The sequence below is a fragment of the Panthera uncia genome, chromosome B4 (assembly GCF_023721935.1).
Source record: "Panthera uncia isolate 11264 chromosome B4, Puncia_PCG_1.0, whole genome shotgun sequence".
Classification (NCBI taxonomy): Eukaryota; Metazoa; Chordata; class Mammalia; order Carnivora; family Felidae; genus Panthera; species Panthera uncia.
The window spans coordinates 25,013,480-25,038,487 of NC_064809.1; the positions used below are offsets into that span (position 1 = coordinate 25,013,480).

A 25,008-nucleotide genomic window follows, 5' to 3' on the forward strand; every position below is an offset into this window, starting at 1 on the left:
CAGTGCTTGAGAGATCTTCCTAACTTTCCCCGCCCAAGTGAGGTGGCCCAGTGATCTCCTTTCAGGAGATGGGGTTAGTGGTACAAGTGGCTGATGGGATCACCCTCGTAGTTGTCATAAAAGTAAGCAGATCCACCTCCACAGCCTGCCTTCTGGTCCCCTGTTATGACCCACATGGGGCAATACCATGGTCAGGGTGGGGGCAGGCTGGGACCTGCCACAGAGAGAGGGTCTGGTGAATTCTGCCATGCTGTGCACTTTTCATTGCTTTGGCTTCACACATTCCTGTGTCTTGTGGAGAAGCCAGATGGACCTGATTTTTCTGGTGAGTTACCATCAAACATGTGACCTGTGTTCTTCAGTTTCTTTCATTATATCCCTGTGAGATGCTGAAACATCAACCCTATACTTTAACAAATAGCACCTGGACTTTCTCATCTTGTTTCTTTCTGAAGCAATCGCAAAACACTTTAGTAAAAAAGATTTATGACAGCTCTTCTATTTTTTCCATTTTATATGTCTGCTAAATTCCATTTTTAAAACATTATGGAGAAAGCCACTGGTGGAATCGCAATGTCTAGAAATGTTAACTTCTCTGTAAAAATAAGGCCACTCAAATCTTGTTAAATTGATATTGTATTCATTGTGCCTCTTAATGCCCACGTTCATTCCAAAGGACTTATAAAATGAAATCATCAAAAAGTTCCCAGCTGCACAAGTCTTTTGAAACTTTTCTATCGTAACAGAGCCTGCGTTACACATTACAAAAACACGCAAGGGGGCTTAAAGATAGTTTAACAAAAAGACTAGAAAGGGAGAATATCCAGGTGGCTTTTTAAGTGTGGAACATAATAAAATGGTGTTTGGAAAGTATTATGCCAAGATGTAATAACTAGAAAACAAGAAAGTCCATTTATAAGTTCAAGTGTAATTTTAAGTCATAAGTAGAAGAAACGTTGAGAATGGAAGGGGAAGAAATAACATGAGCACTTACTAGTGTGAAACAAATAGACTGAAATCCTTCAGCAATGGAAGAGCAGCAATAAGACAGTATATTTTGGACCCATCTTTCTGAAGCTTTGTCCTAAGGCTTTGAGTTATGTACTATATATCTCAATTTTCTGAGGGAAGAGAAATTACTTGAGTATTTAAAACAGAGAGTCTGATACAGGAAAATGGTCACCCAGGGGAAGGCAGAGCTGAAACACCCAACCACAGACTCGGAGACAATCCATAGATTAATACAAGTAAATGGCCACCATTACCCCTGGACCAGAAGGAGGAGGCAAAGGGCGAAGGTCATCAGAGGGGAGGTGGAAGTGACTCATCTGTTGCATCAGATGTTGCCAGGGACAGATGGGGACAAGAGAAATACTGTGGCTTCTCCCTCTTTCCTCCCCCTATCTCCTACTAATGTCCACACTGCCTGTTCCCAGCTTGGGGAGTAGCCTGCAGGGTTCCTCCTTTCTGCAGAGCAAAGGAGGAATGGGGAATGGATCCCAGGGCAGTTGGGCTTGGGACCAGCACAAACACTGTGTACATTAGCAGATGAACACCCTTCTTTATATTCAGGTGAGAACTTCCCACTGGAAGGGACCGGCATTACGCCATTGCGATCACAGGACACTCCTGCTGCACCGTGACTTTCCTCAAAGCAAGTAGATTCACCCCTGACTGCTCCTTGTGTCTTGACACTGTTGCTCTGCTGCATTACTTAAAGTAATATTTCAGTTTGGCCATACACATTTTTTAAAGGGCCCATTTGACTTGTAGTCTGGGTGTCCTGCTGTAATTCATCCACTGGCCTTTGGGTAGAACACACTTTATAACAACACCAGAGACAGGTTTAAGTGGAAGTCCAGCTGGGCAGTTGTCCATGGCACCAACCTTTAAGGAGCACTAAGAGATCAATGGGGCATTAAAACATCTCTGGAAATGTCACTAACTGGGAAAAAAAAAACCTAAGAAACAAAACAAAAAAACAACGTGCCTTTCTCAAAATTCCTCTAAAGAAGAAATGTACTTTATCTGGTTGAGCTTTTTAATCCACTTTTGGACACTGCCTCCCCCCATTTCCCAGGCCAAAAGGCTGTTCTTTGTATTTGTTTTGAAACAAGCAAAACCAAATCCAAAGTGTAAAGGACATCTGCTGGCTTATATATTTAAAAAGAAGAGTCAGGGTATAGACTTCAGGCAAGTCTTGATCTACAGCCCAGTGATGTCCCCCAGTACCTTGCCTTCCTCATTGTTGGCCTCATGGTGGCAGTGTGACCAGCAGCAGCATGCCCACAAGGAAAGAGAGGTCTCTTCCCTCAATGCTAGATCTTAAGATCATCATTTATTAGACTTGTACTTCTTTGGAAATACGGTTTCCTTAAATATGTTGTGTGTTTTTCCCCCCATTCATCTGATACGTGACCTGAAGTATTTGGATACAGAGGGTGAGGGTGTTCAGGCCTAAGCTTATTTGCTTTTGTAGTAAAAAAAAAAAAAAAAAGCCTTCAGATTATCAGGCCTCCAGACACTATGAATAATCTGTTCCATAGAATAGTATCCTTAGCAAAGCCAGACAGAAGAAACCTCTTAACCATCAAGGTAGGACTACTTGTCTTGGTCAATTTAAATTCAAAAGGAAACATAAAAGGATAATAATTCTTATAAACACTTTATTTTCACTCATCCATTCACTAATATTTTGGTATGAAGCCAAGGTCTTTTCTTCGAGTATGGGTTTTTCTCACATAAACCTTAGTTCATAATGCATTGAGGCATCCAGATTTACACTTCCTTTTTTTAAGTAGAGTGAGAATTCCACAAGAATCTTGTAAAATATATGAGAGAAAAATCCTTTAAAATTTTACAATTTCCCTCAATTTTTATATTTTGAGAGCAATTTTTAAGCAATTGATTTTTATCAAGTCATTCTAAAGCATTTAATTTAGTTTTCATAGAAAAAAAACTCTATTGTCATACTTAAGTTCATTGGTTTCTGTAATTCTGTAATACTTAATTCAAGTACATAATTACAATAAGTGTAACTGGCATAAATAAGTTTAGGAAAAGAGACAAACTGGGTAGCCATAAAACTCCGTTGATGGGAACGGGTATGCCTGGTAGGTTAAGGGTGGCACCTATAGCCACGAACATTCTGTGGACTACAGGCTTCAGTCAGAATGTTTTACAGAAGAATGGAATATATTAATTGACCAAACAATCAGTTAAGCAGAGATTGGGTAAGACAGCAACTATTATTTTGTATTTCCTCTCTACTTTCAGAAAGGCCACCTGTAGCCTAAGCTTATGTCACTCACATAAGACCTAACTCAAGGCTGTATTATATACTCAAAATCTCCAAAATCCTAATTGATTTTTTTAACCAGATGTCTTAATGCTTTAGCCTTGGTAGACATGTGCTCAGAGTCCCAAAATACAATAGGAAATATTTTAACCAGTTGCAACATACAGAGGTTGCCAACTTCCAGCCTACCTTCACAGCTCAGATGATTCCAGATTTTAGCATCTATTCTTTGTAACATCTCATTTTATAAGAAATGCTGTATGAGTTATGCTACTTCTGGGTGCAAGTAATAGGAGCGACTTACTCAAAGTGGGTTAATCAACAAGGAAGATGTATTGGTTCATGTAAAAACTCCAGGATGAAACTAATTTAACATCATATGTCAACTATATTTAAAAACAAAACAAAACAAAACCCCCCAAAATGAGCATATTTCAGACAAGTCTCAGAGATCCAGTATATGGTTGTGTAGATTGTTCACTGCTCCAAGGAGCCTGGGCAAGGGCGGGCAGGTGGGGCCTGAATTCAGCTTACCAACCAATATGTTCAGGCATGGAACTGGATCTGTTTGGAGAAAGAGGTGCCATTTTATTTACATGAAGGACTAATAGCAAAGCCATGCTCCTGCAGGCTGAATTTGTCTAGTTTATCCACTCAGAGGCAATGTATGTTCTAATACTGGGACGCTTGGCAGCTCAACAATGTCAAGCAAGAATCAGTTTATTTTCCCCTGTTACCCATTTCCTTACGTCAGCAAGCCATATCCCTTGGCTCCACTGTGTTCACCAGTTGAAGGCCAGCATCAACTAAGTCATCCTTTTTCTTGTCCAGTGGGAGAGTGAACTCCTCAAACAATGAATATGTTAGCTTCCATATTTGTTCAACCTTATATCCATCACTAAACCAATCTCCATAGCAGGAAGATTTAGCATGTTGGCTAAGGTAGGATTTATATTTGCCATTTTGCCATTTTTCTTTCATATGTCTTAGGTCTCTTCTATTTCTCCATTTCTCCAGTAGTGCTCTCTTTCATTGTAAATAAATATTTGCTAGTATACCATTTTAATTTCCTTGTGTTTTGGTTTTCCTAGGGATTACAATTAACATTTCAATGTATACCAATCTAGTTCAGATTGATACCAGCTAATATACTTGTTTCTTTCCTCCTTTGTGCTATTGTTGTCATACAAATTACAAACTTATCAACAGTTTTATTGCTTTATGCAGTTTTAAAATTTTTGATGTAACTGTAGATTCACATGCAGTTATAAGAAATAATGTAGGGAAATTTTAGGTATCCTTTACACAATTTTCGTCAATGAAACACATTCAAAACTATAGTCTTCATTTCTCATAGATAAATGTCTAGGAATACAATTGCTTGTTTGTATGGTAGTTGCATGTTTACTCTGGCCGCCAAACTGTCTTCTAGAGTGATTGTACCATTTTACATTCTCATCGGCAATATATGGGTAATTCATTTTCTCTGTATCCTCACCAGTGTTTGGTATTGTCACTATATTTTAGTCATTCCGATAGGTATGTAGGGATATCTCACTGTGGTTTTCATTTGTATTTCCATAATGGCTAATGATGTAGATTTTTCTTTCATTTGCTTATTTGTCTTTTGTATGTCCTCTTTTAGTGAAATATTCATATATCAATTGCAAATTTAATATCTGAATTGTTTGGGGTTTAAATTTTTTAATTTTAATTTTTAATAGACATTATTTTTTAGAGAAATTTCAGGTTCAAAGCAAAATGAAACAAACTACAGAGAGTTCCTATATACTCCCTGCCACTATACATGCACAGCCTCCCCTAGTATCAATATCTCTCAAAAGAGTGGTACATTTGTTACAAAGAATGAGCCTATATTGATGCATTACAATTACCCAAAGTCCATAGTTTATAAAGTGCAGGGTCCACTTTATATTCTATGGCTTTCAACAAGTGCATGTATAATGACATTTATCCACGTTACAGTATCATAGAAAGTCATTTCACTGCCCTAAAAGTACTCTGTGCTCCTGCTATTCAACCTTCTTTCCCTGTTTAGCATGGATTATCTTTTAGTTTCTCCATAGTTTTGTCATATAGTTGGGATCAGGCAGTATGTAGCCTTTTCAGATCGGCTTCTTTCATTTAATACTATGCATTAAATTTCCTCCATGTCTTTTCATGGCTTGATAGCTAATTTCTTTTTAGCATTGAGTAACAGTCCATTGTCTGGGTGTACCACAGTTTGTTCATCCATTTGCCTACTGAAGGATATCTTGATTGCTTACAAGTCTTGGCAATTATGAATAAAGCTGCTATAAATACCTGTGTGTAGGTTTCTGTGTGAACATGAGTTTTCAACTCATTTGAGTAAATAACAAGGAATATGTTTGCTGGATCATATGGTAGGAGTTTAGTTTTGTGAGAAGCTGCCCAGCTGTCTTTCAAAGTGCCTATGTCATTTTGCATTCCCATCAGCAGTGAATGAATGAATATTCTTGTTACTCCGTATACTTGGCAACATCTGGCAGTGTCACTGTTTTGAATTTTAGTTATTCTAAGAGATATTTAGTGGTATCTCATTGTTATTTTAATTTGCAATTCCCTATTGACATGAATCTGAAGCAGGCTCCAGCCTCTGAGCTGTCAACACAGAGCCGTATGCAGGGCTCAACCTCATGAATTGTGAGATCATGACCTGAGCAAAAATTAGACACTTAACCAACTGAGCCACCTAGGCGCCCATTTTTTTTCAAATCTTAACGTTATTTATTTTTCAAAATGACCAAGAGCCTTTGACAGGTAGATTTGTTTTATAACTGCCGATTTCTTGAATAAAAGAGCAATATACACCAAGCCTAGAAAAATTAATCATACCCTTTTCATATGCTTATTTGTCATCTTTATATCTTCTCTGATGAGGTGTCTGTTCAGGTCTTTTGCCCATTTTTGAATCAGGTTGTTCATTATTTTTAAGTTCTAAGGGTTTCTTACATATTTTGAAGTCCATTTCCAGATACATCTTTTTTTAAAATTTTATTTATTGTTTAATTTACATCCAAGTTAGCATATAGCAATTCAGGAGTAGACGATTTCAACAGTGATTTCAGGAGTAGATTCCTTAATGCCCCTTACCCATTTAGCCCATCCCCCTCCCACAACCCCTTCAGTAACCCTCTGTTCTCTATATTTAAGAGTCTCTTGTGTTTTTGTCCCCCTCCCTGTTTTTATATTCTTTTTGCTTCCCTTATTTTCATCTGTTTAGTATCTTAAATTCTTCGTATGAGTGAATTCATATAATATTTGTCTTTCTCTGACTAATTTTGCTTAGCATAATACCCTCCAGTTCTGTCCAGGTAGTTGCAAGTGGCAAGATTTCATTCTTTTTGATTGTTGTGTAATACTCTATTGTGTGTGTGTGTGTGTGTGTGGATACACACATACATACATACCACATCTTCTTTATCCATTCATCCATCAGTGAACATTTGGGCTCTTTCCATACTTTGGTTATTGTCGATAGCACTGCTATAAACATTTGGGGGCATGTGCCCCTTTGAAACGACACACCTGTATCCCTTAGGTAAAGACCTAGTAGTGCAATTGCTGGGTCATAGGGTAGTTATATTTTTAATTTTTTGAGGAACCTCCATACTGTTTTCCAGAGCGGCTGTACCAGTTTGCATTCCCACCAGCAGGGCAAAAGAGATCCTCTTTCTCCGCATCCTCGCCAACCTCTGTTGTTGCCTGAGTTGTTAATGTTAGCCATTCTGACAGGTGTGAGGTGGTATCTCAGTGTGGTTTTGATTTGTATTTCCCTGATGATGAGTGATGTGGAGCATTTTTTCATGTGTCTGTTCACCACGAGACATATCTTTTAAAACATTTTCTTCCAGTCTGTGGGTTGTCTTCTCATTTTTTGACAGTGTCTTTTGCAGAGCAGAAGTTTTCAATAAAGCCCATGAATTATTTGTTTCATAGAATAAATTTATGAATTATTTATTCCATAGATGATGCATTTGGTTGTATTTTTTAACTGATAAATTTCAAGAATTTTTTATATATTCAAGACACTAGTCATTTGTCAGATATGTGGTTTGTAGATATCTTCTCCCACTCTTGTAACTATATAAAGCAAACTTTTCTAATTTTAATTAAGGCCACTTTATCCAGTTTTCATTTAGGAGTCATGGTTTTGGTGTCAAATCTAAGAACTCATCAGAGATCCCGGAGATTATCCTATTTTTTTCCCCTAAAAGTATATGTAGTTTCATAGTGTACATCAAAGACTGATACATTTTGAACTAGTTTTTATATAAGGTATAAGACCCAGATGAAAGTCTTTTTTTCTCTTTTTTTGTCCATAATGCCCAATTGTTCCAGCACCATTTGTTGAAAAGGCTATCTTTCCTCAATTGAATTTCTTTTTCAATTTTCTCTACAGTCAAGCATATTTTTTAGTCTATTTCTGAATTCTTTATTTTGTACTATTACTCCGTATATCTGTCTTCCCATCTCTACCACACAGCCTTGATTTACCATAGCTCTAAAATAAGTTTTAAACCTGGTAGAGTAATTCTTCAGACTTTATTCTTCTTTTTCCAAAAAAAAAGTTAAATTTAACTCCCTTGACTTTCTTTATAAATTTTGCAATAATTTTGTCTATAGCTACAAAAAGTCTTGCTGGAATTTTGTAAAGACTTGCATTAAACCTGCATATCAATTTGATGATAACTGACATCTTTATTATGTTGAGTCTTGCAATCCATGAACCTAATATGTTTCTCCATTTTTAGATTATTATTTCTTTCATCAGTATTTTGTAGTTTTTGACATACCAGTACTGTACATGTTTTGATAGATTTATGCCTAAGTATCTAATATATTAAGTGATTATAAATGGCATTGGAGTTTTAGTTTTTGTATTTACATGTTCATTGCTAGTATATAGAAATGATCATAATATTTCATCTTTCTCTTGTAACCTGTGACATTGATGAACTTCCTTAATTGTTCTAGTTCTTTTGTAGAATCCTTGGGCTATACTATGCAGATAGTCATGTCATCTGCAAATAGAGACAGCTTTATTTCTTCCTTTTATATTTGTATGTCTTTTATTTCCTTTTCTTGCCTTATTACACTGAATAGAACTGCCAGAACAGTGTTGAATAAGAGTCATCAGAGCAGAAATCCTTGCCTTGTTCCAGATCTTAGAGGAAAAACATTCAGTTTTTTATCGTTACCTGTGTTGTTAAATGTAGTTTTTGTAACATTCTTTATCAAATGGAGAATGTTCCCCTCTCCTTATTTTTTTTTGAGAGATTATCATGAATGGGTGTGGAATTTTATCAAATTCTCTTTCTACATTAGTTGATATGATCATGTGATTTTTCTCCTTTAGTCTGTTAACGTGGTGGTAAGTAGATTGATTTGTGAAGATTGCACCAACTTTGTATCCTTGAAATAAATACCACTGGTTATGTGTACATACATTTTTATATGTTGCTGAATTTTATGTGATAATGTTTTGTTAGAGATTTTTGTGTGTATATTCACAAGAGGATATACACTGCTCTGCAGTGTTTTTTTAAATATGAAATTTATTGTCAAATTGGTTTCCATACGACACCCAGTGCTCATCCCAACAAGTGCCCTCCTCAATGCCCATCATCCACTTTCTGCTCTCCCCCACCCCTCCCCATCAACCCTCAGTTTGTTCTCTGTATTTAAGAGTATTTTATGGTTTGCCTCCCTCCCTGTCTGTTTGTCACTTTTTCCCCCCTTCCCTTCCCCCATGGTCTTCTGTTAAGTTTCTCAAGATCCACATATGAGTGAAAACATATGGTATCTGTCTTTCTCTGACTGACTTATTTCACTTAGCATAATATCCTCCAGTTCTATCCACATTGCTGCAAATGGCGAGATTTCATTCTTTCTCATTGCCAAGTAGTATTCCATTGTATATATAAACCACATCTTCTTTATTCATTCATCAGTTGATGGACATTTAGGCTCTTTCCATAATTTGGCTATTGTTGAAAGTGCTGCTATAAACATTGAAGTACAAGTGCCCCTATGCATCAGCACTTCTGTATCCCTTGGGTAAATTCCTAGCAGTGCTATTGCTGGGTCATTGAGTAGTTCTACTTTACTTTTTTGAGGAACCTCCACACTATTTTCCAGAGTGGCTGCATTAGCTTGCATTCCCACCAACAGCGCAAGAGGGTTCTCATTTCTCCACATCCTTGCCAGCATCTATAATCTGATTTGTTCATTTTAGCCACTCTGACCAGTGTGAAGTGGTATCTCACTGTGACTTTGATTTGTATTTCCCTGATGATAAGTGACATTGAGCATTGTTTCATGTGTCTGTTGGCCATCTGGATGTCTTCTTTGGAAAAGTGTCTATTCATTTCTTATGCCCATTTCTTCACTGGATTATTTGCTTTTCAGGTGTGGAGTTTGGTGAGTTCTTTATAGATTTTGGATACTAGCCCTTTATCCGATGCGTCATTTACAAATATCTTTTCCCATTCCATCGGTTGCCTTTTAGTTTTGTTGATTGTTTCCTTTGCAGTGCAGAAGCTTTTTATCTTGATGAGGTCCCAATAGTTCATTTTTGCTTTTAATTCCCTTACCTTTGGAGATGTGTCGAGTAAGAAATTGCTACGGCTGAGGTCAAAGAGGTTTTTTTCCTGATTTCTCCTCTAGGGTTTTGATGGTTTCCTGTCTCACATTCAGGTCTTTCATCTATTTTGTGTTTATTTTTGTGTATGATGTAAGAAAGTGGTCTAGTTTCATTCTTCTGCATGTTGCTGTCCAGTTCTCCCAGCACCATTTGTTAAAGAGACTGTCTTTTTTTTCATTGGATACTCTTTCCTGCTCTGTCAAAGATTAGTTGGCCATATATTTGTGGGTACAATTCAGGGTTCTCTATTCCATTCGTCTATGTGTGTGTTTTTGTGCCAATACCATATTGTCTTGATGATTACAGTTTTGTAGTAGAGGCTAAAGTCTGGGATTGTGATGGCTCCCTCTTTGATTTTCTTCTTCAATATTACTTCGGCTATTCAGGGTCTTCTGTGGTTCCATACAAATTTTAGGATTGCTTGTTCTACATTTGAGAAGAATGCTGATGCAATTTTGATTGGGACTGCATTCAATGTATAGGTTGCTTTGAGTAGTATTGACATTTTAACAATATTTATTCTTCCAATCCATGAACATGGAATGTTTTTCCATTTCTTTGTATCTTCAATGTCTTTCATAAGCTTTCTATAGTTTTCAGCATATAGATCTTTTACATCTTTGGTTAGGTTTATTCCTAGGTATTTTATGGTTCTTGGTGCGATTGTAAGTGGGATCAGTTTCTTTATTTCTCTTTCTGTTGCTTCATTATTGGTGTATAAAATGCAACCGATTTCTGTTACATTGATTTTGTACCTTTCGACTTTGCTGAATTCATGTATCAGTTCTAGCAGATTTTTGGTGGGGTTTTGGGTTTTCCATGTAGAGTATCATCTCGTCTGAAAAAAGTGAACGTTTGACTTCTTTGCCAATTTTGATGTGTTTTATTTCATTTTGTTGTCTGATTACTGATGTTAGGACTTCCAACACTGTGTTAAACAACAGTGTTGAGAGTGGACATCCCTGTCGTGTTCCTGATCTCAGGGGGAAAGCTCTCAGTTTTTCCCCATTGAGGATGATATTAGCTGTGGGATTTTCATAAATAGCTTTTATGATGTTTAAGTATGTTCCTTCTATCCCGATTTTCTTGAGGGTTTTTATTAAGAAAGCATGCTGTATTTTGTCTAATGCTTTTTCTGCATCTATTGACAGGATCATATGGTTCTTATCCTTTCTTTTATTAATGTGATGTATCACATTGATTGATTTGCAAATATTGAACCAGCCCTGCAGCCCAGGAATGAATCCCACTTGATCATGATGGATAAGTCTTTTTATATGCTGTTGAATTCGATTTGCTAGTGTCTTGTTGAGAATTTTTGCATCCATATTCATCAGGGATATTGGCCTGTACTTCTCCTTTTTTGTTGGGTCTCTGTCTGGTTTGGGAATCAAAGTAATGCTGGCTTCATAGAATGATTCCAGAAGTTTTCTTTCCATTTCTGTATTTTGGAACAGCTTGAGAAGGATAGGTATTAACTCTGCTTTAAATGTCTGGTAGAATTCTCCAGGGAAACCATCTGGTCCAGAACTCTTATTTGTTGAGAGATTTTTGGTAACCGATTCAATTTCTTCACTAGTCATGGGCCTATTCAAATTTTCTATTTCTTCCCGTTTGAGTTTTGGTAGTGTGTGGGCATTTAGGAATTTGTCCATTTCTTCCGGGTTGTCCAATTTGTCAGCATTAATTCTTCATAGTTTTCCTGATAATTGCTTGTATTTGAGGGATTAGTTGTAATAAATCCATTTTAATTCGTGATTTTATCTATTTGGGTCCTCCCTCTTTTCTTTTGGGAAGCCTGGCTAGAGGTCTTGTTTATTTTTTATATATCAATTTTGTTTGTTTTTTCAAAAAACAAACTCTTGGTTTCATTGATCTGGTCAATTGTTTTTTTTTTTTTTTTAGATTCTATAGTTTGTTTCTGCTCTGATCTTTATTATGTCTCTTCTTCTGCCAGGTTTGGGGTGTCTTTGCTGTTATGTTAGGTGTTGTTAGTTCCTTTAGGTGTGTTGTTAGATTTTATATTTGGGATTTTTCTTGTTTCTTGAGATAGGCCTAGACTGCAATGTATTTTCCTCTTAAGACTGCCTTTGCTGCATCCCAAAGGTTTTGGATTGTTGTGTTTTCATTTTCATTTGTTTCCATATAATTTTTGAATTTATTCTCTAATTGCCTGGTTGACCCATTCGTTCTTTAGTAGGATGTTCTTTAACCTCCATGCTTTTGGAGGTTTTCCAGACTTTTTCCTGTGGTTGATTTCAAGTTTCATAGCATTGTGATCTGAAAGTGTGCATGGTATGATCTCAATTCTTTTATCAATATGAGAGCTGTTTCGTGACCCCAGTATGTGATCTGTCTTGGAGAATGTTCCATGTGCACTTGAGAAGAAAGTATATTCTGCTGCTTTAGGATGTAGAGTTCTAAATATATCGGTCAAGTCCATCTGGTCCAGTGTATCATTCAGGGCCATTGTTTCTTTACTGATTTTTCTGTCTAGATGATTTGTCCATTGTTGTAAGTGGAGTATTAAAGTCCCCTGCAATTACCACATTCTTACCAATAAGACTGCTTATGTTCGTGATTGTTTTATGTATGTGGGTGCTTCCGACCAAATTTGGTGCATAGACATTTATAATTGTTAGCTCTTCCTGATGGATAGACCCTGTAATTATTATATAATGCTCTTCTTCCTCTCTTGTTACAGCCTTTAATTTAAAGTCTAGTTTGTCTGATATAAGTATGGCTACTCCAGCCTTCTTTTGACTTCCAGTAGCATGATAGATAGTTCTCCATCCCCTCACTTTCAATCTGAAGGTGTCCTCGGGTCTAAAATGAATCTCTTGTAGACAGCAAATAGATGGGTCTTGTTTTTTTTTTTTTTATCCATTCTGATACCCTATGTCTTTTGATTGGAACATTTAGTCCATTTACATTCAGTGTTATTATTGAAAGATACAGGTTTAGAGTCATTGTGTTATTTGTAAGTTTCATGCTTATAGTGATGTCTCTGTTACTTTGTGGTCCTTGGAGCATTTCACTCACAGAGTCCCCCTTAGGATCTCTTCTAGGGCTGGTTTAGTGGTGATGAATTCCTTCAGTTGTTTGTTTTGGAAAACCTTTCTCTCTCCTTCTATTCTGAATGACAGGCTTGCTGGATAAAGGATTCTTGGCTGCATATTTTTCCTGTTCATCACATTGAAGATTTCCTGCTTTTCTTTTCTGGTCTAGCCAAGTTTCAGTATATAAGTCTGCTCCTCCCCTTATGTGACCACCTTTGTATGTTAAGGCCTGGTTAGTTCTAGCTGCTTTCAGAATTCTCTCTTTATCTTTGTATTTTTCCAGTTTCTCTATGATATGTCATGCAGAAGGCCGTGAACTCCACTTTATTTATAGTTATAAGGGATACTCAATTGTCTTTTATAATTGATGAATTGTGTTTTTGTTTTTTTGAAGAATTAGTTTATTTTATCTAAGTCTTCGAATTTATGTGTGTAAAGTTATTCATGGTGTTCCTTTATTATCTTTTTGATGTCTGCAGGGTCTATAATGATACCTCATTACAGGTAACTCAAATCTTTACTCTTTTTATCTTTGTCAGTCTTGTTAGAGGCTTGTCAATTTTGTTGATCTTTTCGAAGAACATCTCTTTGTTTAATTGGTTTTCTTTCTTTCTTGTTTGTTTGTTTGTAGCCAATTTCATGGATTCCTGCTTCAAACTTTATTATTTACCTCCTCGTACTTGCTTTGTGTTTACTTTTCTCTTGTTTAGTCCTTAAGCAAAATCTTAGACTATTAATTTGAGACTTTCCCTTTTTTCTAATGTATGCATTAAGTGATATGTATTTCCCTCTTGTACTCTTTCAGCTGTGTCCCACACATTTTGTTACAGTGTATTTTTGTTTTCATTCAGTTCAATGTATTTTCTTTATTTCCATTGAGAATTGTTTGATCTATAGTTTATTTAGAAATATGTTGTTTAGTTTTAAGTTTTGGGAGATTTTCCAGTTAGCTTTTTGTTACTGATTTCTAGTTTGATTGCATTGTTGTTAGAGAATATATTTTTATGATTTCAATTCTTTTAAATTTGTTGAGGTTTGTTTGATATCTCAGGATGTGATTTTGGCATATGTTCCATGGGTGCTTAAAAATAATGTGCAATCTGTGTTGGGTGGGAATGCTTTAAAAATATGGATTATATACTGGTGGTTGGTAGTGTTTTTTAGTTCTATAATTTCTATGTCTAGTTATTCTATCAATTGTTGGGACAGAGATTTTGAAACCTCCAACTATAACTATGTGGTCTACTTCTTTCAGCTGTTTAAGTTTGACATCATCAGAGTCTTATTTTTTGGTTCAGGAACATTTTGGATTGCTAGGTCTTCTTGGTGGATTGATCTTTTTATCATTATGTAATGTTCTTCTCTGGCCCTGCTAATCTCCTTTGCACTGCAGTCTACTTTGTTAAGCCACTCTGCTATCATTTAATTAATATTTGTATAATATACATTTTCCAGTATTTCATTTTCACTCTGCCTATATCATTACATAAACTGAAATAAATTTTTGTTGGTGGCATATAGTTAGGTCATGTTTTTTTCAGTCCTCACAGCTAATTTCTGTCTTTTAATTGATTCATTTAGATAATTTCCACTTAATGTAATTATTGGTATGTTAGGACTTATGTCAACAACTTAATTTTTGTCTTATGTTTTTCATTTTACCATTTTCTTTTTCTTGCCTTTCTGCAAGTTATTTGAACATGTTTTATAATTCCATTTTGATTTATCTATAGGGTCTTTGAGTGTATCTGTATGGCTTTTTAGTTGTCCTATGTAATATGTTGTGTATAAATAACTTAACAGTCTACTGATGTCATCAATATGCCAGTTCAAATGAAATACAAAACACTTCACCTCCCTTACGTCTTTTCTATATACTTTTTTTCTCTATATATTTAGAAACACATCAGAGAGTGTTACAAATTTTGTTTCAAACACCAAACCATTGAGTTTAGAGAACTCAATAAGAAAAGCCTATTTATATAACCATATTTTTGCATACCAGGTTTTTTCTTTCTTCCTGATGATCCAGAGATCTTTGTTTCCTTTTGATTAGAGAATTGTCTTTAGCCACATATTTTTACATTAAGGTCTCCTGGTGACAAATTCTCTAAGTTTTCCTTAATTTGAGAATGCCTTGGTTTCTTCCTTCATTTCTAAAGTACATTTTTGCTGGGTATAAGATTTGGGTTGATGATACTTTCCTTTCAAAAGTTGGAAAATATTTGTCATTTCCTTCTGGCCACATGTTTTCTAGTGAGAAATGTATTGTTTATCTAATTGGATTTTCCCCTGTAAGTAAAGTTTTCCTCTGGCTGTTTTCAATATATTTTTTTGTCTTTAGTTTTTAGAAATTTAATATTAATGCATTATGGCATGCATTTCTGTGTCTGTTTCCTGTTTGTGGTTTGCTTAGCTTTTGAACTGCATTTCTACCAAATTTGGGACGTTTGAACCATTGTTTCTTTGAGTACTTTTTTAACTCCACCTTGTTTTTCTCCTCCTTTGGGATTCTGATAACTTATATATTAGGTCTGTTATTAGCGTTCCACAGATCACTGAAAGTTTTTCTTTTTTTTCCATTTTGCTTTCTTTGTCATTCAGATTAGTTAATTTTTATTGTTGTATCATCTCATTTGCTGATTCTTTCCTCTATCCCTCCATTTGATTGTTGAGTTTATCAACTGAGCTTTGTATTTTGGTTATTATCTTTTTTGTTTCTAATATTTCAGTTTGGTTCTTCTTTGTCTCTGTCACATTTCAGAGACTTTTATTTAAAGATAGAGAGGGAAAGCACTGAGTGTGCAAGTGGGGAATGGGAAGAGGGAGAGGGAGAATCTCAATCAGGCTCCACACCCAGCACAAAGCCTGATGTAGGGCTTGATCCCATGACCATGAGATCCTGAGCTGAACTGAAACCAAGAGTTAGATGCTTAACCAACTGAGCTACCCAGGTGCCCCTACATTTCTGAGATTTTTAAAATTTATTTAAAGATTTTGTATTTTTTGTCACTTGTTTCCAGAATTTTTGCATTTGCTGTCAAAGCATTTTTATCATGGCTACTTGGAAATACCTGATAATAATTCTAACATCTCTTTCACCTTGGTGTTGTCACCTGTTTATTGTGTTTTTTCATTAAGTGTGAGACTTTCCCAGTTCTTGGTATTATGATTTTTTAAAATTTTTTTAATGTTTATTTATTTTTGAGAGAGAGAGAAGACAGAGTGCAAGGCAAGGAGGGGCAGAGAGACAGGGAAACACAGAATCAGAAGCAGGCTCCAGGCTCTGAGCTTTCAGCACAGAGCCTGATGCGGGGCTAGAACCCACGAACTCATGGGATGTGGAATTGAGAAGGAACTTCAGGTCAGATCATGACCTGAGCTGAAGTCAGACACTTAATGACTGAACCACCCAGGCGCCCCTGAACAAATGTACATGTTTTAAGACAAAATGAAATATTAGAATTTAAGGGTAACTACCTTAAATCATTTGTTCGTTTTTTCAACATAATACTTAATTTTATTTTATTTTTTAATTTACATCCAAATTAGTTAGCATATAGTGCAACAATGATTTCAGGAGTAGATTCCTTAATGCCCTTTACCCATTTAGCCCATCCCCCCTCCCATAACCCCTCCAGCAACCCTCAGTTTGTTCTCCATATTTATGAGTCTCTTCTGTTTTGTCCCCCTCCCTGTTTTTATATTATTTTTGTTTCCCTTCCCTTATATTCATCTGTTTTGTCTCTTAAAGTCCTCATATGAGAGAAGTCATATGATTTTTGTCTTTCTCTGACTGACTAATTTCATTTAGCATAATACCCTCCAGTTCCATCCACATAGTTGCAAATGGCAAGATTTCATTCTTTTTGATTGCCGAGTAATACTCCATTGTATATATATATACCCCATCTTCTTTATCCCTTCATCCATTGATGGACATTTGGTCTCTTTACACACTTTGGCTATTGTTGATAGTGCTGCTATAAACATTGGGGTTCATGTGTCCCTTTGAAACAGCACACCTGTATCCCTTGGATAAATACTAGTAGTGCAATTTCTGGGTCATAGGGTAGTTCTATTTTTAATTTTTGAGGAACCTCCATACTGTTTTCCAGAGAAGCTGCACCAGCTTGCATTCCCAAGTATTATGATTTTTTAAAATTGAAGCATGGACATTTAATATGATATGACACTATGGATCTTCTTTAAACCTACTATTATAATTGGCTTCCTCTGATACCACCTGGTAGAGAATGGGGCGCCACTGCCTCATCATTGTCAAGTGTAGGTAGAAATCCAGATTCCCCATCCAGTCTCCATTGGTGCCCAATGGGGTATTCCTGGATAATGCTGTATGGTAGGAGTTCTGGTTCCCACATGGTGTCCACAGAGAAAACTCTGGGGTGGCCTTGTTAACAGTAAGAAATGGTGAAAGTCCAAGCTCTTCACTGGCCTCCTCTGATACTACCCAAGCAGGGAGGGGAAGGAGTGCCTTGTTGCTTCCCACTAGGGTTGGAAGTTCATGTTTCCCACATGATCCCCACTGATACCACCTGGGCTTCATTACTAGCTTGTGGGAAATAAAGTCCTGGATCACTGCTTGGTCTTTTCTTACAACAGTCCAGCAGGAGTGTTGCAGTACTTCAGAATAGCTTTCGGAGGGTTGAAGTCAAGGTTCCTCACTTGGACTACGTTGGCATAGTTGGGGGTGGAGCCATAAGTTTTTCTAGGGTGTTTAGCTGGAGTAGAGTGGTTATTGTCTGTCTTGGTAGGCTTCTATACTGTTATTTTGGCAGGTGAGAGCAGGCGTATAGTGAGGCTTTTTTTTTTTTTTGCCTGTTCCTATTGCTGTTTCTGGGTTGCAGGAAAACCAAGGCTCTCAGCACTATGCCATATCAATTTGGATGCTTTTCATTTCTTTTTCTTGTCTGATTGCTGTGGCTAGGACTTCCAGTACTGTGTTGAATAAAAGTGGTGAGAGTTGGTATCCTTGTCTTATTTCTGATCTTAGAAGAACAGCTTTCACAATAGAGTATGATGTTATCTGTTTGTTTGTCACTTATGGCTATTATTATGTTGAAATATATTGCCTCTATACCCACCTTTTTGAGCGTTTTTATCATGGATGGATGTTGAATTGTGTCAAATGCTCTTCCTGATCTATTGAGATGATCATGATTTTTATCCTCCATTTGTTTACATAGTGTATCATGTTGATTGCTTTATAGATATTGAACCATCCTAGTATCCCTGGAATGAATGCCACTTGATTGTGGTGTGTGATCCTTTTAAAGTATTTTAAAGTATTGTTGAATTTTATCTGCAAATATTTTGTTGAAGATTTTTCCATTTATATTCAAATGGGATGTTGGCTGGTAATTCTTTTTCTTTCTTTCTTTCTTTCTTTCTTTTTTCTTTCTTTCTTTCTTTCTTCTTTCTTTTTTCCTTTCTTTCTTTCTTTTCTGTAGTGTCTGCATCTGGTTTTCATATCAGGGTGATTTTGGCCACATAAAATGAATTTGGAAGCACTTCTTCCTCTCAAATTTTTAAATATTTTGAGAAGGGTAGATATTAACTCTTATTTAAATGTTTGGTAGAATTCACCTGTGAAGAATTCACCAGGATCACTTATCTGGTCCTGGGCTTTATTTATTTATTTATTTATTTATTTGGAGTTTTTAAATTACTAATTCAATTTCATAACTAGTAATTGGTCTGTTCACATTTTCCATTTCTTCCTGATTCAGTCTTGGATGGTTTTATGTTTTTAGGAATTTGTCCATTTCTTCTAGGCTGTCCAGTTTGTTGGCCTATAATTGTTCATTTTAATCTATTATAATTTTGTAGTCTATTATGTATTTTTGTGGTGCTCACTGTTACTTCTCCTTTCATTTGGATTTTTTTGAGTCTTCTTTTTTCATGATGAGCTGGCCAAAGGTGGATTTTTTTGAGTCTTCTTTTTCCATGATGAGCTGGCCAAAGGTTTATCCATTTTGTTTCTTTTCAAAGAACTAGTCCTTAGGTGCATCCTAAGTTTTTTGGTCTCTATTTCATTTATTTTTGCTCTGATCTTTATTATTTTCTTTTTTCCTTCTAACTTTGGGCTTTGTTCTTTTTCTAGTTCCTTTGGATAAGGTAAGATAGTTTATTTGAGATTTTTCTTGTTTCTTGATGTAGACCTGTATTGCTATAAACTTTCCTCTTAGAACTGCTTTTGCTGCATCTCTTAGATATTGGAACATTGTCTTTCCATTTTCATTTGTCTCAAGGTATCTTTTGATTTCCTCTTTGGTTTTTTTGTTGAATCATTGGTTGTTTATTGTTTAGGCTTTATGTGTTTGTATTTTTTTCAATTTTTTTTTCTTGTAATTGATCTTTAGTTCCATACCATTGTGGTCAGAAAAGATGCTTCAACCTTCTTGAATTTATTGAGACATTTTTATTTTGTAACTGGAGTGTTAAAATTTCCTACTATGATTGTATTACTGTCAATTTCTCCTTTTATGTCTCTTAATATTTGCTTTATGTATTTAGGTGCCCCATGATGGGTGCATAGGTATTTACAATTCTTGTATTTCTTGTTTGATTGATACCTTTATCTCTATGTATCATTGTTCTTTGTCTTGCCACAGTCTTTGTTTTAAAGTCTGTTTTGTCTGAATCAGTGTTGTTATCCCAGCTTTCTTTTTTATTTCCATTTGCATATAATATATTTTTTCATCCCTTCACTTTCAGTCTGTGTTTATTTTTAGGTCTGAAGTTAGTCTCTTATAGGCAGCATATATATGGGTCTTTTTTTTTTAATATGTTCGGTCACCCTATGTCTTTGATTGGAGCATTTATTTTATGTGTATGTAAAGTAATTATTGATAGGTATGTACTTATTGCAATTTTTTAAATTGTTTTCTGGTTGTTTTTGTAGTTCCTCTTCTGGAGCTGTCTTCCTATGTAATTTGATGACTTTTTTTATTGCTATGTTTGGATTCCTTTCTCTTTATTTTTTTGTGTATCTATTATAGGTTTTGGTATGTGGTTTCCATGAGGTTCATATGCAACAACTTATGTACGTAGCAGTTTATATTATATTAAGTTGCTAATCACTTAAGTTTGAACATATTCTAAGAGCAGTATGTTTTTGCTTTCCGCCCTGTTTCGTTTTGATGTCATATTTTACTCTTTTTTTGTTTTGTGTATCCCTTAACTCATTATTGTATATATAGTTGATTTTACTACTTTTGTCTTTTTATACTCATAGTAGCTTTATAAGTAGTTGATTCATTTACCGTTACTGTAGGTTTACTTTTACCAGTGAGCTGTTTTTCTTTCAAAATTTTCTTATTTCTAGTTATGGCCTTTTTTTTCCACTTAAAGAAGTCACTTTAACATTTCTAGTAAACTCATTTTAGTGGTGATGAATTCCTTTACCTTTTACTTTGTTGAGGAAACTATCTCTCCTTGAATTCTGAATGATAATCTTGTCAAAAAGAGTATTCCTGACTGTAGGGTTTTTTTTCTTTCAGCACTTTGAATAAATAATGCCACTCCCTTCAGGCCTACAGACTTCCTGTTGAAAATCAGCTGATTGCTGATAGCAATATGTAAGTGTTGCTTCTCTTTTGCTGCTTTTGAGATTCTTTCTTTAATTTTTGACATTTTGGTTATTTGTGTTTTGGTGTGGACCTCTTTGTTTTCATCTTGTTTGGGGCTTTTATTCCTGGACATGGATGTCTGTTTCCTTTCCCAGATTAGGGAGGTTTTCAGCTATTATTTCCTCAAGTAAGTTTTCTGCCCCTTTCTTTCTCTCTTCTTCTTCTGGGACTCCTATAAAGGAAATGATAGCCCACTTGATATTCTAGAGGTCTCTTAAGCTATCCTCATTTTTTAAAATTCATTTTTCTTTTATCTTTCTGCTTGGCTGATTTCCATTACCCTATCTTCCCGATTGCAGATCATCCTACTGCATCTAATCTGCTTTTGGTTTCCTGTAGTGTATTTTTCATTTCAGTTATTGTATTCTTTTGTTCTGATTGGTACTTTTTATATTATCTCTTTATTAAAGTTCTCACTATGTTTATTCTTCTCCTGAGTTTGGTGAGCATCTTTATGACCATTACTTTGAACTCTTTATCAGGTCTATTGCTTATCTCTGTTTCATTTAATTCTTTTTCTGAAGTTTTGTCTTGTTCTTTCATTTGGAAGATATTCCTCTGTCTCCTCATTTGGCTGACTCTATGCATTTATTTCTATGTGTTAAGTAGGCCAGCTATGTCTCCTGGTCTTAAGTAAGTGGCCATATGTGGAAGGCATCCTGTGGGTCCCAGAAGCACAGTTTCCTCTAGTCAGCAAAACCAGGACCTCCAGGGGTGTACTCTGTGTGTAGGCTATGTGTACCCTCCAGTTATGGATGGGCCTATACTGCTACAGGCACACTGATATGTGGGGCTGGACCCTAGACAGCTGGGCTATGATTTCCAACCATGACTGTTGCAGGCACATGGTGTGTAGGACTGGATCCCCAACCCTACTCCAGGGAAGGAGACATTTTGGAGTGGCACATGTCCAGCCAAGGCTATCTGGTGTGTGTGGCAGGATGAGAGCCAGTTTGGGAAGGTGCTGGTCCTAGCTGAGGCCACCTACTGAGTGCGGCATGTTAGGAACCACTTTGGGAAGGCACATACAAGAGTGGGCAGGTGGGGCATGACAAATCTGCAAGGGAACTGTAGGGCAGGGTGAGAGGTGCTAGCAAGGTAGATGGAAGGTATCAGAACTAGTACCTGCCAGTACTGGGCCAATGAGACAGAATGAAGTCAAGAAAAATGGTACCTGCCAGTGTTTCCATTCCTGGAGAAGATTTCTACAGATTTCTTCCCCTCTCGAATATGCTGTAAAATTAGTCAATCAGTCCCCTTCATGTATAGCCTAAGCACTTTTCAAACTGCTGTCTTTGTGCTGTGTCTCAAAGCAAGTGAGTTTGTGCATGGGCCCTTTAAGAATGGGGTCTCAGTTTTCTGTAGTCCTCCAGCTCTCCCAGAGTTAGCCCCACTGATTTTCAAAGCCAAACATTCTGGGGCTGGTCTTCTCAGTGAAGGTCCCCAGGGCAGGTGGTGTTCATTGTGGGGCTTGAAAAATCCCACTTGTGGGTTTCCATGATGAGATCCCAACCAGACCAGTCTCTGCCCCTCTTACCCTTCACGATGTCTTTTTCTTTATATCTTTAGCTGTGGAAGAGCGTTCTGCTAGTCTTCAGGTTCTCAGAGATAGTTGCTCCCTATATAGCTGAAGCCTTGGTGTGTGGGGGAGGGGAAGGAGGAAGTGAGTTCAGAATCTTCCTACTTTTCTATATGATCAGGATCTTCTCTTTGCCTTTTTATGGTTTGACTATGATATGTCTAGATGTAGATCTCTGAGTTAATCCCACTTAGAGTTTATTGAACTTGGATGTTCTTCATCAGATTTGGAACTTGAATATTTTTTTCCACTGCTTTCCCTTTTTCTATTCCTTCTGAGCCCCCCCCCCCCTTTCTACACACGTTTGAATGCGTGATGGTATTTTACAGGACTCTAAAGCTCTGTTTATTTTTCTTTTTTCTATCTGTTCCTCAGATTGTACAATCTCAACCGACCTTCCAGTTTGCTGATTCCTTCTGTCAGCTCAAGTCTGCTATTGACATCTTCTCATGGATTTTTCACTTCACCTATTGTATTTTTTGGTACTCTATAAATTTCTATTTTGTTCTTTTTTTATAATTTTATAATTTCTGTCTCTTTAGTGGTATTCTCTATTTGGTGAAATATTGTTCTTATACTTTAGTTCTTTAGATGTGCTTTCCTTTAGTTCTTTGAATATATTTATGATAGTTTAAAATTTTTGTCTGGTAAATCCAATTTATGGACTTTGTCAGAGAGTTTATACTGCTTGCTTTTTGCATGTGTGTGGGAGGGAGGGGCTTATTTTTATATTACAATATTTTGTTGTTGAAAACTGAACATTTAAAGTAACAAAATATAGACACTCTGGAAATCAGATTGTCTACCCCCTCCCCAAGTATTGTTGTTGCTGTTCATTGTTGTTGCTACTTATTTATTTAGTGACTGTCCTCAACCAATTCTGTAAAAATCTATTTTTTCTTGCATATAGCAAATAAAATCTCTGTTTTTTATCTTAATGTTCAGCTAATGATTATACAGTGATTTCCTTAAATATCTTGAACTGGTAAGTCTCTATCCTTTTCTGACGGGGTGTATGTGTTGGGATAAATTATCAATGCTATAGCCATCAGGTTTTAACTATGCCTTTCCCTTCACTTCCTGCTTGTGTAGAGCCTCAAGGTCAGACAGAGGTGAGAGGCTAGGTTACCTCAGGTCTTTCCTGAGTATGTGCACAACTGTGCACGTGAACATGTCTTTCTAGAAGTCCAGCAATGTCAGAGCTTTTCAAAGTCCCCTATGAACATCCCATTTCCCAATTTTTCCTTTTGAATTTTTTGGTAGCCTCTTAGACCCAAATGGTATTGTTGCTTTAGGCAGTTGCTGTGTTAAATAATTGCCATTAATTGTTTTCTATGAATACCCTACTCAGTGTGATAGGGCAGTTGTTAAATAAAGACAAGGCCCAAGAAGAGAGCTTATCCAGGAGCTTTCAGGCAGGTCAGAGTGACAGTTATCTGAGAATTGGGCTTCAGGAGAGCTCTACTCCCTTCCTGTGCGCTTCCTGTGGCTGCTGGTTGCTGGTTTTCACTGGGATTGCACGGCTATTAATTTTTCCAAAGTTACTGTGGAGCTGGGGTGGGGGTGATAGGAATAGGGTAAATCCCAAAGCTTGCTGTTTTTACCTGCAGTCAGGTGTTTTCCTTTAATAAACACTCAAGTTATTGAAAATAAACTTTGTTTATTTGAATTAACAGAATATGAAAAGTTCTAAAGAAGTTAATTCTATGTTTGCCATTGTCTCACTGTGGATTTTTGGAGGGCCTTACCTCTACCACTTGAGAAATCTTCACTTCAGTGTTATTTTGACACCGTTCACTCTAGTCCATCTCTCATACTTCACAAGTCTCAGTAGTTGACCTCCCTTCCCAGCTCAGAAGTTGAGTGGGAATGAACTGCAACCTCGTTTCTCTAATTTAGAAACTCTCCCTCCTCATTCTATCATCATAGAAGAGACGTCTTTACAAACTCAGCACTTCTCTGCGCAACTTTCCAGTGGCCTCTCATCTCACTCAGAGCAAATCCAAAGCCTTTTCCATGGTCTTAGAGGCCTTCTAAAACATACTTATCACCGCCTCTCTGATCTCAGCTCCTACCACTCTTCTCCTTGCTCACAGTGCTTCAGCTTGCTGGTCTTCTTGCTGTTCTTTTAGCAATGAAAAATGCTCCTACCTCAGGGCCTTTACATGTGATGTTTTCTTTGTTTTGTGCACTTTGCCCTCAGTGTCCACATGGTTCACTTTCTCACCCTCTTCATAGATTTGCGCAACTATCTCTTATCAGAGAAGTCTTCTACAAGAATGAATGATTCCATCATCTTTTCATCTTATCAGAGTCTATTGGATATCTTTTCTCTCCTATACCTTCAACAAAAAATTTTTAATGCTACTTTCTTTTCTTAAGATAAACCTTTCCTTTGTCCCTGTTTTCCCTGCTAGTTACCTTTCTTTCTCCTCTAATTCAAAGCTTAACTTTAGGAGATGTTTATAATTCTTAAGAGATTTTATACTTACATCTTCTACTGGCTCACCTTGTACTCACTTCTTAACCCTCTGCAACCTTACATTCATGCCCAGTACCTCATTAAAATTACTCAAGGTCACCAACAAGCTTCTTGCTGCCAGATGCAATGGACGGTTTCACAACCTAATCTGACTTGACCTTTCGCCAGCATTTGGTACTGCTGGCCACTTCTTCCTTTAAGTATTCCCTTCAGAGGCTTGAATGACATTGTACCCTCCTGATTCTCCTAT

General features: G+C 36.5%; 1 long non-coding RNA gene across 3 annotated transcripts in view; it reads left to right on the top strand.

Annotated features, from left to right (window-relative positions):
* LOC125920032 (uncharacterized) overlaps positions 1-25,008 on the top strand; it is a 124,099-nt gene that overhangs the window by 21,413 nt on the left and 77,678 nt on the right. For all 3 annotated transcript variants that reach the window (XR_007456918.1, XR_007456919.1, XR_007456920.1), the window contains one exon: positions 20,569-20,646. This is a non-coding gene — a long non-coding RNA (uncharacterized LOC125920032). The remainder of the gene's footprint in view (positions 1-20,568; positions 20,647-25,008) is intronic.